Source organism: Lemur catta, chromosome 14 (assembly GCF_020740605.2).
Source record: "Lemur catta isolate mLemCat1 chromosome 14, mLemCat1.pri, whole genome shotgun sequence".
In the NCBI taxonomy this organism is placed as follows: domain Eukaryota; kingdom Metazoa; phylum Chordata; class Mammalia; order Primates; family Lemuridae; genus Lemur; species Lemur catta.
Window position 1 is genome coordinate 28637298 of NC_059141.1, and position 14343 is coordinate 28651640.

Consider the following 14343-nt stretch of genomic DNA (forward strand, 5'->3'; position numbering starts at 1 on the left):
TTTTAAGGGTCAGAGGATTACAGTAGTCCAAGACCCTCAGTGGTGCCTGAAACTACAGATAGTACTGAACCCTAGATATACTCTGTTTTTTTGATCTGATAACCCAGATGGTTACCAAGTGACTAATGGACAGGTAGATCTACTGGATCCAGTGGACAAAGGGATGATTCATGTCCCCAGGCAGGACAGAGTGGGATGACATGAGAGTTCATCACACTACTCAGAACAGTATGCAATTTAAAACTTATGAATAGTTTATTTCTGGAATTTACCATTTAATAATATTTGGACCATAGTTGACCGTGGGTAACTGAAATTATGGAAAGCAATAATGTGGATCAGGGGGAACTACTATACAACAGATATTTAATAGCAAATATGAGGAAGTTGTAGAAGTTGTGGAACCTTCCCAACTGCTCCATAAATGGCCTGCTTTTATTTCCTGACTCCCTGCGAGTCAGACAACAGTTCTGCCTCTTGCTACCTGGGTAGTGATCTTTGGGAGGTTATTTAACCTCCTTGACAACATCTGTAAAATGTCACCATCTCTTCAGGTTGGGGTGAGCCTTCAAGATGGTTCTGTATTTGAAAGTTCTTAGTTCAGAGAAAGTGCAAAATAAATATTGTTATGAATTGAATTGTGTCTCTCCCCACCCCCCCGAAATTCATATGTTGCAGCTCTGACCTTCAATGTGACTGCATTTGGAGATGAGATCTTTAGGAGGTAATCAAGGCTAAATGAGGTCATAATATCGGAGCCCTAATGCAATAGGATTACTGTCCTTATGAAAAAAGGAAGAGACACCAGGGTGCACACACATAGACGAAAGGCCATGTGAGGACACAGGGAGAAAGTGAGTGACTGTCTGCAAGCCACAGAAGGAGGCCCCGAGAGACACCAACCTGCCGACACTTGGATCTTGGGCTTCCAGTCTCTAGACTGTGAGAAAATATGTTTCTGTTGTTTGTGTCACCCAGTCTGTAGTGTTTTGTTGTGGCATCCTGAGCAGACTAATACAAATCTTCACACCACTTCCTTTTCTTTCCTTGTTTGAACACACTCACACATTCAAGGGCAACTCAGAATTTGAACTAGAATATTTTTGACCTGCCTGAGTCCAACTTGAGCCACTGGGATTCAAAACTTGGAAGGAAGACAGAGGGAGAGCAGCACAGGCTCTTAGTGTTATAGTAGAGCATTGGTTAGGGCCTGCCCAGGGATGATTTAATTATCTAGGCTGAGGAGTGGATCTTCGAGTTTCTGCTTACTAGTGATCAAAGGCCCAGACTTTGCTGTTACATCTGAACTTGCAGACCTATGTCTAGTAGAGATGTAAATGAATTCTGAGAGGTAGAAGATATAATCCTCAAGGTTATGGTTCTATTGCCTGTAGGACATTAACCAATTTTGTATCTAATTCAACTGGCTTATTCCAATATTCTTTCTCCAATGCCCATTTGATCCCAGCACCTCTAGTTCTCTTTGGAACCAACTTTATCATTCTTCGCTAATGAGTTCAATAAATCTCTGATGCATGTTTATTCTACATTTGTATAAGAATCATGTTTTGACTTCTGTTTGAAAAGTATACTTTGACAAATACAAGAAACTCTAATATTTCTGGAATATAAAGATCACACTTGAAGGAGAGATAAGACCTTCTTGGATTGGGGTTTACCTTTTTTTTTCAATTTCTAGATTTTCTGTGTTTCTGTATTAGCAGTTTTGAAGCATCAATATTCAAGAAGCACAAAATCTGTTATCTACAGAAAAATTTTATTCTTCCCACAGAAAGAGAAAACCTAGTGCGAAATGTAAAGTTGGTTTTTATGCTTTGTTCTAGTCCTTCTCTCCTCCTTCCCACCTTGCCATACACTGACAGGGCCTTTTAACCTGGGTCTGTCATTCTGTCTACTCATCCCAGATGGTGGGAAATGATCTGATAGGATATAAAATCTGAGTACCTACTGTGGCTCCTCCAAGGCTATTTGCATTTCGATAGGGAACTGATGCTTTAGCCTAATAGCTTTTAGATGTGTTCCTTGGGCTTTGTCTCACTTCCCAAACTTTCCTTCTCCCTGCCAGTCCTCCCCCTGAGCACACTTCAGCCAAACAACTCTACAGATATACTTAAGATTCAGGTAAGATTTCATTTGAATGTTCAATTAGTTAGAAAGCATTTAATCCAAAGAGATGAAGTTTTAATGATGGCAGAGGCAATTGTGATGTCATGGAAAGAACCTTGATGTCTGGACACGTGGGTGAGTCTGTGCTCTGCCCTTTACCAGCTGTGTGATCTTGTGCAGATCACTTGATTTCGTAGAGTCCTGTGACCCAGGCCTGTCACTCGGCCTTGTGGGGAAATTATGAGTGTTGAGATCACACACAGTTGACCCTTGAACACACGGGCTTGAACTGTGCAAGTCCACTTCTACGTGGATGTTTTTCAATAAATATATCAGAGGCTGGGCACAGTGGCTCCGTGCCTGTAATCCTAGCACTCTGGGAGGCCAAGGTGAGCAGGTCGTTTGAGCTCAGAAGTTGGAGACTAGCCTGAGCAAGAGCGAGACCCCATCTCTACTAAAAAGTCTCTACTAAAAATAGAAAAATTAGCTGGGCTTCTTGGTGCACACCTGTAGTCCCAGCTACTCAGGAGGCTGAGGCAGAAGGATTGCTTGAGCCCAGGAGTTTGCGGTTGCAGAGGGCTATGATGACGACTCTGCACTCTACCCAGGGCAACAGACAGACTCAAAAAATAAATAAATTAATTAATAAATAGGAAAATGTTTTGGAGATTTGCAACAATTAAACAACTCACAGATGAACTGCTTAGCTTAGATATATTAAAAAAAAAAAAAAAAGGCCGGGCATGGTGGCTCACGCCTGTAATCCTAGCCCTCTGGGAGGCCGAGGTGGGTGGATAGCTCGAGGTCAGGAGTTCGAGCCCAGCCAGCCTGAGCAAGAGTGAGACCCCCGTCTCTACTAAAAATAGAAAGAAATTATCTGGCTAACTAAAATTATATATAGAAAAAATTAGCCGGGCACGGTGGCGCATGCCTGTAGTCCCAGCTACTCGAGAGGCTGAGGCAGTAGGATCGCTTAAGCCCAGGAGTCTGAGGTTGCTGTGAGCTAGGCTGACGCCACGGCACTTACTCTAGCCCGGGCAACAAAGTGAGACTCTGTCTCAAAAAAAAAAAAAAAAAAAAAACCCGAGAAGAAGATGTGTCATGAAAGCATAAAATACATGTAGATACTAGTCTATTTTATCATTTACTACCATAAAATATACACAAATCTATTATAAAAAGTTAAAATTTATCAAAAGTTACCCACACACAGACCATCTGTAGTGTTATTTTCAGTTGAGAGATGTAAACAAACATAAAGATACAGTATTAAATCATAACTGCATAAAATTAACTATAGTGCATATTGTACTACTACATATTGTAGGAAAAAGTGATCTCTCATGGTTCTCAAGTATTTTTCATCATGTTTATTTAGTGCAATACCATAAACCTCAAATAACCCCATGGGAGCCATACAAAGTGCGACTAGTGACGCTGGAAGTGCTCCCAAGAAGCAGAGAAGAGTCATGACATTACAAGAAAAAGGTCAATTGATAAGTACTGTAGCCTGAGGTCTGCAGCTACAGCTGCCTGCCATTTCAGGATAAATGAATCCAGTGTAAGGACCACTGTAAAAAAAGAAAAGGAAATTTGTGAAGCTGTCACTACAGCTTTGCCACCAGCTGTGAAAACCTTGCACCTTTTGAGAAATACCTTTTTCTCTCAAGTTAAAAATACAAGCGTTTCTGTGGTACAGGATTGCTGTAAGAAAGGCATACCTATAGACTCTGATCTGATAAAAAACAAAGTCATTATAGAGCACCTTAAATCAAAAGGAAGGTGAAGGATCTAAAGCTGAAGAATTTAATGCCAGCAAAGGATGGTTTAATAATTTTATAAAGAGGTTTGGCTTTAAAAATGTCAAGATAACAGGAGAAGCAGCTTCTTCTCACCAAAGGGTGGCAGATGAGTTCCCAGACACCATTAAGAGAACCATTGAGGAGAAAGAATATTTGCCAGAAGAGATTTGTAATGCAGACGAGATTGTGGGTCTGGAAAAAAAAGTGGGGGGTGAAGGGTTTCAAGATATGGATGGTAGAAAAATTCAAGTGCTAATAGAAACCACACCTGAGGAATTAAGAGAAGATGACTCGGTGGAGATGAAGTTTCTGAACCAGTGTCGAACGATGAGGAAGAAGACGTAGAAGAAGCAGTGTCACAAAACAAACTGACATTACACAATCTGGCAGAAGGGTTCCAGTCATTCAAGACTACTTTTGACTTCTTTGATGACATGGGACTCTTCTGTGACATGGGTGCTGAAACTAAAGCAAATGGTGAAAGAAAGATTGGTACCCTATAGAAACATTTTCAGAGAAATGAAAAAGCAAAAAAGGTCAGACAAAAATTACAATGTATTTCTGTAAAGTTACACGGAGTGTGCCTGCCTCTCTTCCTCCCCTTCTACCTCCTTCACCACCTCCACCTCTGCCACCCCTGAGACAAGACCAACCCTCCTCTTCCTCCTCCTCCTTGGCCTACTCAATGTGAAGATGATGAGGATGAAGACCTTTATGATGATCCACTTCCACATAATGTCTAGTAAATATATTTTCTCTTCCTTATGATTTTCTTATAACATTTCCATTCTTTAGCTTATTTTATTGTAAGAACACAATATATAATACATAAAACATACAAAATACGTGTTAATCAATTATGTTATTGGTAAGGCCTCTGCTAAACAGGCTATTAGTAGTTAAGTTTTGGGGGAATCAAAAGTTATACGAGGATTTTCAACCATGTGAGAGGTCGGTACCCCTACGCTTGTGTTGCTCAAGGGTCAGCTATAAAGAGATGTGATTTTGGAAGGCTGTTAACAACTTCAGGCATTGCTGACATGCAGTGGAGGAGATGTTTGAGGGCCACAGGAGAGCCCCTAGAACTCTTCAAATCATGCTGATTAAGTGGCCACCTCGTCACACATTATTGCTTTTAACCTTAGTGTATGAGCGCTTGCTCTCTCATTACCTTAAATTCCTTTTGCCACCCATCTGGTCCTCCAGTTTCTAATTAAAATCTGGAAGTTTCATGAAAATTCGGCAGGAACAGTTTTTATAAAATGTTTTCTCCAGTGGAGCAGATTGTGCTGCTCATCCGAGGCAGCTCTCAAACTAATTTAACTCTCAGCCTTGTAGCCTTCATACAGAAAGGCAGGCGAGGCAAAAATGGAGCTGTGGTGAACGGTGCCAGTTGGACTGCCTCATGCTTCTGACTCATTTCAGAACCATTATCATGTCAATAGAAACATCCCCTCTACTCTCCATATTTTCGCAAGGAAATGCTATTAGAAAAGCAAGGTCCAGAGAGAAGCAGTGCATTAAATTGCAATCAGGCTTATAAACAAAGCAGCGCTAGATATAGAGTGTTGCCTTGGTCACTGGATCAAAGGGAAGAAATAGCATTGGAAAAATGGGGAGGGAAAAGTCTACATATCTAAAGCAAGGCAGATATTATATGCTAATAAATAGCTATTGTTTACTAAACATTTACTATGTGCCTGACACTGTGCTTATAAATAAATTTTCTTGTCTGATCCTCACAATTGATGTATTAATCAGGGTAGGCTAATTGCCGTAACCCAAATCTCAGTGGCTTAATATTGTAAAGCCTGATTTTTCATTCATGACACAGTATGAGCAGGAGGAAGAGGAGGGACTATAAAGTTCCTTCCTGAGTCACGCCACACTCCCTAGGACCTTAGAGTTCTTCACTGGGTCTTCTGCATCCCCCTGACAGATGAGGAGAGAGGGAGAGAGTCCACATGGCAAGGATCCCGTGGCAGGTTTCCTAAGGTCAAGGCCAGGATTTGGCATGTATCACTTCTGCCCACATTCCATGGGCCAGAACTCAGTCATATAGCCTACCTGGCTGCAAGAGAGGCTGGGAAATGTCCACTAGGGGTACGACCAGGAGGAAAAGGAAACAGAGTTTGGTGACACATAGTCTCTGCCATAACTACTCATCATTACTCCCATATTACAGATGAAACTGAATTTTAGACAGGAAAACTAACTTGCCCAATAGCACATAGTAAGGAAGTGATTGAACCAGGATAGGTTCTTGGTATGGTAAGTTCTTGGTAGAGCTCAAGAACCTGATCACAGATTCTTGGGCTTTGCAGGTAGAGAAGAAACTGTCACTCTTCCTGAGCACATTCTCCAAACCTGGGCATTTCCTGAACTTTTCAAGGTAACATGTGGACATTATAGTTTCCAAGGCTATAATGGAAAGACAATAGTGGGAATAAGATGAGGTCAAGGTAATCTAGGGTGGTATGGTTCACCTGAAGGCTCAGGTGTGGTCATCCTGACATGCTCCCCAGATGTTAGATGACAGAATTGAGCTCATCTTGTGCTGAAGCCAAGCCTGCACCCTTAACCATTGCACCCTTTCTCAAAGATTCCTTTAAGATTCCCTTGTTTTACAGCACCTGCTTTGCTATGGCTGCAGGGGCACCTGCCATATTTTAGACTTGGGGGCAGGGCACTAGAACCTCTCCCAATCAACAAGATGAAACTTCAGCATCTTTATGGTTTGAACACTAAAATATATGTGACCTTATTTTACACTAAAGGCAGATAAAGAACATGTCAATTAAATTGATGAAGTAAAGCACCTTTAATTTGGTACCTCATTTTCTTCCTCATATTGCTGATGTGCTGAAGTCATTCCATAATGGTATATCGAGTGCCAGGCAGTCTTGTACGTGCTGGGATGAGGCAGATTTCTGGGCAGAGTGGTCCCTGCCCTCAGGGAGCTTCTCATTGGTACCCGGAAGCTCTTGCTCCATTCTCAGAACCTCTCTCTTGCCGGTGTCTGGCGGTGTTAGAGAGAATTCAAAAGCAGCTTTAAAATGTTTCCCCCAGGAGAACAGAGAGGTAGTAATCAGTATGGGAAGAGGGGAATTGCTGCTTTGACACCTAGGAATTGAAAGATGAATATGTTTGTTTCACGTCTGCTTTCTCCACGTGAGAAGCAGCCGGCTCCACTGATTGTGTACTGTTGAGAGTGACCTTTCCATTTTTCTCTCTTGGAAACGGGTAATTTAATGTGAAGCATCTACTGATGGACTGCAAGTATGAAGAATTCTCAGGATAATGTACTTGATTTTCCCCTTGAAATGCAATTCACACTTATTAAATGTCTTTTCTGTACAAGGCATGGAGCAAGGTGCTTCACGTACATTATCTCATTTAAGCCTCAGAATCGCTTCTGATGTAGGCATCATTAACCAGCTTTTATAGAAAGGATAAAAGGGGAAAGAGGAAATGGTAGCTCAGGGCTCTGAAAAGTGCTAATTCATTTCCAGTGGATGAATACACTTAATATCTTGTTTCTCTTAGATGGATTATGATAAACATCTTTAATATTAATACCTGCCTTACATTTGCATAATTCTTTCAACTTTTCAAAACCTCTCTCATATCTCATTTGATGCTCCTGCTAAGGCCTGTGTTGATAACAGCCTAGAACTATTGGATGGTGTCCCTTTGCAAGCCTAAATCTCTGCAGAGGAACTGGCTTTTGTTGCATAGCTAAGGTTCAGGACTAAGCTGGTAGAAATCTTGCTTCCAGAAATCCAATCTACATCTTTATTTGCAGGGTCTCCCTGGAATGGTACATCAATGCTCTCATACCAGGGTGATTACTATGCTTACATCTTCCCCAATATTCTCTAAAACCCTGGATTTTAAAGATGTAGGTGTTTTTATTACCCTGTCCTCGTCTGGAACTTCCTGACAGTTTCCCCGAGTTAATGATGGCCAAAGGAAAAGGAAAGAAATAAAAAGAAGAAAAAAGGCAGTTCTGTGTGATTGTGCAATGAGGTGCATTTATTCTCAATTAAAAAAAAAAAAACCCAGAAACCAGTCTAAATGAAGCAGAGAGCGGGTGATGGCAGATGAAGCATAAAACAGGTGCTTACTTAATTGCTGCAGCTGGTGCCAAGTGTTTGGCATCATTTTTCTCCTGACTTTCAATTATTGGCACTGGTGCTCATTTTACTTTTTAGCTGAAGCATCTGAGAAGAGTCTAGGAAACTTCTCTGCGCTCTCACTTTTACAGGAAAGCAAGCAGGCAGTTTTTCTTACAAATACTGTAAACAAACACAAAAATTCTTGAATTTTTTTTTTCCTCCGAACAACTGATTGACCATAGAAAGGGAAATTGGCTTAAATGCAACTTGACATTTTATTTGATTCTGTCAAAATTGCTTAGGGTTGAATTTTTAGTTTGTTTCAAAAGATTTGTTTCAACTGTTCAGACTCATTTGTGTGATTTTGATTGAAGAATCGTATGTCTGAGCCCATAGCTTCCTAAGCTGTTTTCTTTTAAAAAGCAGATTGTTAAATTCCCCAATTCATTTTGCTCTTTGACTTGTCTCTTTTAAGTGGAGAAGGTAAAAGTTGCAAAAATATCAGATGCAATATTATTTTATGCCCTGTCATTCCACAGATATTTATGAAGAGTAAACACTGTGCCAAAACCTTATGGAGAACAAACAGTGTGCCAAAAACAATACAAGAGACCACGAGGAATGCAAAAATATTAATAAATACGATGTGGTCTTTTTCTTTCAGCAAGTTGGTCCCAAAAGGAAAGTAAAACGAGTACAAGGAATAACATAACACGGTTCGAGGGAAGTAATAGTAATATGCTGAAGAAAAGCACATGTATATCAATTATTTGTGATGGCAGATCTAACATAAAGAAAATAAAAGTTCTTCATTTTCCCCCTCTTAAAGTAATTCTTCTTAGAGAATGCTATTCAATTACTGTATTTATGGTGATATTTGAATTCTGATGTGTTTCCCATACCTTTATCTCCTTCTATGGATTCTACTACGCAGAGAGAGAGAGAGAGAGAAAGAGAGAGAGAAAGAAAGCATGCACAAGTTTCAGTTTTGAACTGAAAAAAAAATTATTTCTATTTTGAAATTTTGTTTCAGACTGCATTTCAGGAAGGGGGACAGAAAGAAAGCTTGTGTTCCTGGAGGGCATTAGGAGACGTGGGCTCTGGTTTTGTTTTCACCTTTAGCCATTTGTGTTTGTGATCCCTGAGTGCTTAGCCTGGGTGACCTCCAGGGTTCCTTTCAGTCTTAACGGTCTGAGTGTGATGCCTCACATCTTGTCCTGAATGAATCCAGCAGCTGTCCCCTGGGGAGCAAAGGAAACTGAAGGCAGGAGAGAGTATCCGAGGCTCCAGGAGAAGTAGGGAAGAAAGGGTGGTATTTGGGTGAGATACTCTTGGATCTCTCTGCTTTCTCAGCTTCCTAGTGAAATACCATATCGTTTGTAGAAAGTCCTAAGTTCAGAGCCACTCACGGTTTACAGTGGGTCTGATTCCATCGCATTCCCAATGGGTGTAGCACTGGCTCTGAGAATGTGGAAGCATGGTCTAGCCAAAAAAAAAAAAAATAAATAAATAAATAAATAAATATATATATATATATATATATATATATATATATATATATATATATAAAAGATTTACAAGCTGGTTTAAGTTTGTGCTGAGTTGTGTCTACAAATAAGTCGTGAAGGTAAATGAAGTGAGTTCGAAGGAGCTGCCAGGAGGAAATGGGGGAAAGTGTGGAGTGAGAGTGAGGAATGTCATTTTTCCACATGGTTCTTTCCTGTCTCACTTCACAGCCAGCAATCTGGGCCAGGCCTCCCAATTACCCACTGCCCAGAGGCTGCTGATGGTCCCCTAGCGATGCCCTCACTTCATACTCTCCCTGTGCAGTTCACACATCATTGTCCTTCCTCAAACACTCCTCTCACCATGTTGCTTCCCTAGGCAGAGATCTGTTATGAGTCCCTGTTACTTGGCGCATCTCGTCTCAGCTCTTTCATTTAGTTGTTTATTTATTTATTTATTTATTTTGATAGTATATGCTTAAGGTGCACAACTTGATGTTTTGGGACACATATACAGAGTGAAATGATTACAGCAGTCAAGCAAATTAACATATCCACCACTATGCATAGGTACCTATTTTGTGTTTGTGTGGTTAGAGCACCTAAAATCTACTCCCTTAGCAGATTTTCAGTGTGCCATACAATATTATTATTTTCAGACAGGGTCTCACTCTGTCACTGGGGCTAGAGTGCAGTGGCGTCATCATAACTCACTGCAACCTCACGCTCCTGGGGTTGAGTGATCCTCCTGCCTCAGACTCCTGAGTAGCTGGGACCATAGGTGCAAACCACCACACCCAGCTAATTTTTCTCTTGTTTTGTAGAGACGGGGTCTTGCTCCTGCTCAGGCTGGTCTTGAACTCCTGGCATCAAGCAATCCTCCCACCTTGGCCTCCCAAAGTGCCAGGATTACAGGTGTGAGCCACGGTGCCTGGCATATAAGTGAAATCATGCAATATTTTTCTTTCTGTGTCTGGTTTATTTCACTGAGCATAGTGTCTCCAGGTTTATCTATGTTAACACAAGTGGCAGCATCTCCTTTTTCAAGGCTGAGAAATATTCCATTGTATATGCAAGAATTGTACCACAATTTCTTGTTTTTTTTTTTTGAGACAGAGTCTCACTCTGTTGCCCGGGCTAGAGTGGTGTGGCATCAGCCTAGCTCAGAGCAACCTCAAACTCCTGGGCTCAAGCAATCCTCCGGCCTCAGCCTCCCGAGTAGCTGGGATTACAGGTGTGCACCACCATGCCCTGCTAATTTTTTCTATTTTTAGTTGTTTGGCTAATTTCTTATTAGCCAGCAGGAGGTGAGTGGGCAAAGCTTCATCTGTATTTACAGCCGCTCCCCATCGCTCCCATCTCTGCCTGAGCTCTGCCTCCTGTCAGATCAGCAACTGCATTAGATTCTCATAGGAGTGTGAACCCTACTGTAAACTGTGTGTGAGGGATCTAGGCTGTGGCTCCTTATGAGAATCTAATATCTGATGATCTGAGGTGGAGCTGAGGCGGTGATGCTAGCTCTGGGGAGCAACTGCAAATACAGATTATCATTAGCAGAGAGGTTTGACTGCACAATAAATGTAATGCCCTTGAATCATCCTGAAACCATCCCCTCCCTATCCCCTGGTCCATGAAAAAATTATCTTCCATGAAACCAGTCTCTGGTACCAAAAAGGTTGGGGACCGCTGCCTTATACCACCCCACGGCTGTCAACTCCCAAACTAAAGCCTGTCTTCTCATCAAGCCCTCATGGACTAACTACACCTAACAACAGCCACTCCTTCCGTGGTGGTAACTTTAAAAGCCATATCCTTGGCTCCAGAGGCCTTTGGCAATCTATTTATTTATTTTAATATTCCAATCATTCCCCTAAAAACACTTTTTTAAACATAATGTCATTATATATGTGTACTGTATTATAGGCATTTTTTTTTGTTTACCATTATATCGTAGATATTTCCTCCCATTGTCTCATAGTTTTGTGAATGCTCTGGTACTTTATTAACTCTTCCCCTAATGTTGGACATTTAAGTATTCAGTCCTCATTGTTATAAATATCCCAGTACATAGAGCTTTTTGAATTTTCTGAATTGTTTTCCTAGTCAAGACTCAGATGGGTTGTTATTGTGAGACTTCACTTTCTTACTTTTTATGGCATGTTGTAGTTCAGCAATCCTTGCCTGTGTCCTCTAGCTGACTCTTAAGCAATCCCCTATAGCAGTTGTCCCAGGCTTCAGGCTCCCCTGCCACCCTCACATTCAGCAGATGGCCTTGCCTAGGGCACTACATGGCTTCGTCTCAAAGATCCCTGCCTCTGCAACTATTCCCCAATTCAGTGTTCTCGAACTTTAAGTGCGCTGGAATCACTGGAAGGGCTTGTTAAAACACAAATTGCTGGACCCTCCTCCAGAGTTTCTGACACAGTAGGTCTGGGGTGGAGCCCTGAAATTTGCATTTCTAACAAGTTTCAGGATGGTGCCCATGCTGGGACCACACTTGGTGAACTACTGCTCTAATTCTTTTCTCCATCTCTGAGAAAACAGTCTAGCTTCTCTAACTCGTATCCACCCTACTACCTATCCTTGGAACCTCCTTCCCGTCTTCACTGGGACGGAGCTCCCACACCTAATCTATTTCCTTTTAGTGGTTTCAATATCTGCACCATGGAAGCCTCCCTTACTTACTCCGTCCTTCAAGCATCCCCTTATCGCTGCTATTTTAATGAACCTTTCTCTTTCCAACATCACCCAGTTCTAAGTACCAAACCAAATACCTTTCTCCTGTGGCAAAATTTTCTGAACTTGAACTTGTGATCTTTACCTGCTGCTTCAACATCTTATCCATGTATTTCCTTTTTAAAAAACTTTTTTTAATTAAAAAGAGATGCTCCAGCTTCGGCCTCCCAAAGTGCTGGGATTACAGGTGTGAGCCACTGCACCTGGCCTATATTACCTTTTTAATTCCCAGAAATTTCCCAAGCTGATCACTGAAACTATCTGGAAAGCTAAAAATTACCCACTTCTTCCCAAATTCAATGGCTTTTCCTTATTACGTAGCAGCCAATACTCATTGGCTTCCAGTTGTGCTCCAGGCATTGTGCTAAGCACTACAACAATAGAATGTGTCATGTGAAGATTATCCTTATGTCAGCTTTATGAAGTAGGTATTATTTTACAGATGAGAAAAACTAGGCTCAGAGAAGTTAAATAATTTGCCCAACAGCCCAAGTGAACAGGGTTGCACACAGTTCTGATTCCACATCCCATGTGTTTAAGCACTGTTCTAGAATAAACATCAGAATCCCTGAGCACCCATTAAACTGCCAATTCCAGGCTCCACTGCCAGAAGTTCTAAACAAGCTATGCCCAAGTCCTAGGAATCTGAATTCTTAACAGTCCCCCTTGTGATTCTGATGTGACCGTCCCCAGAACCACACACATTTTGAGGAACTGTCCCTCTCTATTGACATAATTGGCTACTTCCTCTCTTTGAACGCTTTCCTTGGTTGCTATGATACAACTTTTTTTTTTTTTTGGTTCTGTGGACTCTCTGATTCTGCTACACTCCTTCCTCCTCTCCTGCCCGTGTCACTGCCCCCAGACTGTCCTCTGCCTGTCCCTCCCTCTGCTGTCTGCCTCCAGGAGCCCATCCACTAGCAGTGCTCCAACTTGGGCAGATGGTTCCCAACCTTGCCCTTCCAGTGCCAACCTCCTGGTGAGAGCCACAGAACAGCGTGAAATGATTTTGGAACAGTCAAGAGCCATAGCCCAGGCCCAGGACAAAATGTGAGGTGGGTGACATTGATCCTGGTGCCCCATCACCCACTGTGCTCTTGGTCTTTCCTCTGCCCATAAGATCTCTGTGCTTTGCAGTTTTCTAATCAAATCAGTTCAGCAAAAGAGCTGATCATTTTACACTTTCACACTAATGTGTTAACTCTCCCAGTCATTTGCATTTTTAAAGCCTTTTATCTCTCTTTGTGGGTTCAGCTGTTTTTCCTGTGTTGATGACAGATAGTGGAATTTAGAGGGAAACCAGGACCGAGGAAGGAAGGAGGAAGGTGAGCAGGTCTGGATGGGGACCTTCTCTTCTCCTTGAAATTTTCTGAAGTTTAGAGTCAAAAGCAGCCAGTAACACTGCTGGGAGGGCAGGACTTGGCCTCTCCTGCCTTCTGCACACTTCAGTGCCTTGAGCAGGGACAAGCAGTAACTGCAGCTGCTGCGGACTTGTCCCTGGAAGAGCAGAGGGTGAGGACAGACTGTGGAGTTGGCAGCCCTGCAGCATCTTGCCATCCCCGACACCCAGAATGGCTGACTCTTCTTCATCTTTCAAGTCTCAGCTTAAATGTTCTCTCTTCCAAGCAGCTGGTCCTGCTCACGGTGCTTACTAAGGCCCTTCTTGGTGATTCTCTGTGTTGACAGTTGTTTTCCTTCATTTCATATATCATAGTCTGAAATTATTTTGTTTATTTAGTTGTTCTTTCTGTCTTCACTTGGAGAGTCAGGCTCAAAAGGGCAGAGACCATGTCTGCCTTGAGCCCTCTGTGCTCATAGCATATTGCTGATTCATACCAGATAATAAGTATTTGTAGCAGGAATGGGTGGGTAGTTACACGTCTACCACCAGGTACTGCATAAGTAGTCCTTGAGCTGGACTGAACTGCACCCACTAGCTATCCTGGTGCTGAAGGACTGACCTTGAGGCAATGGGAGCAGCATGTTCACCTCACTGCTGGGATAGGGTGGGGAATGCCTGGGGGGTGGCATAAAGAAAAGTTATGAAAGATGTTG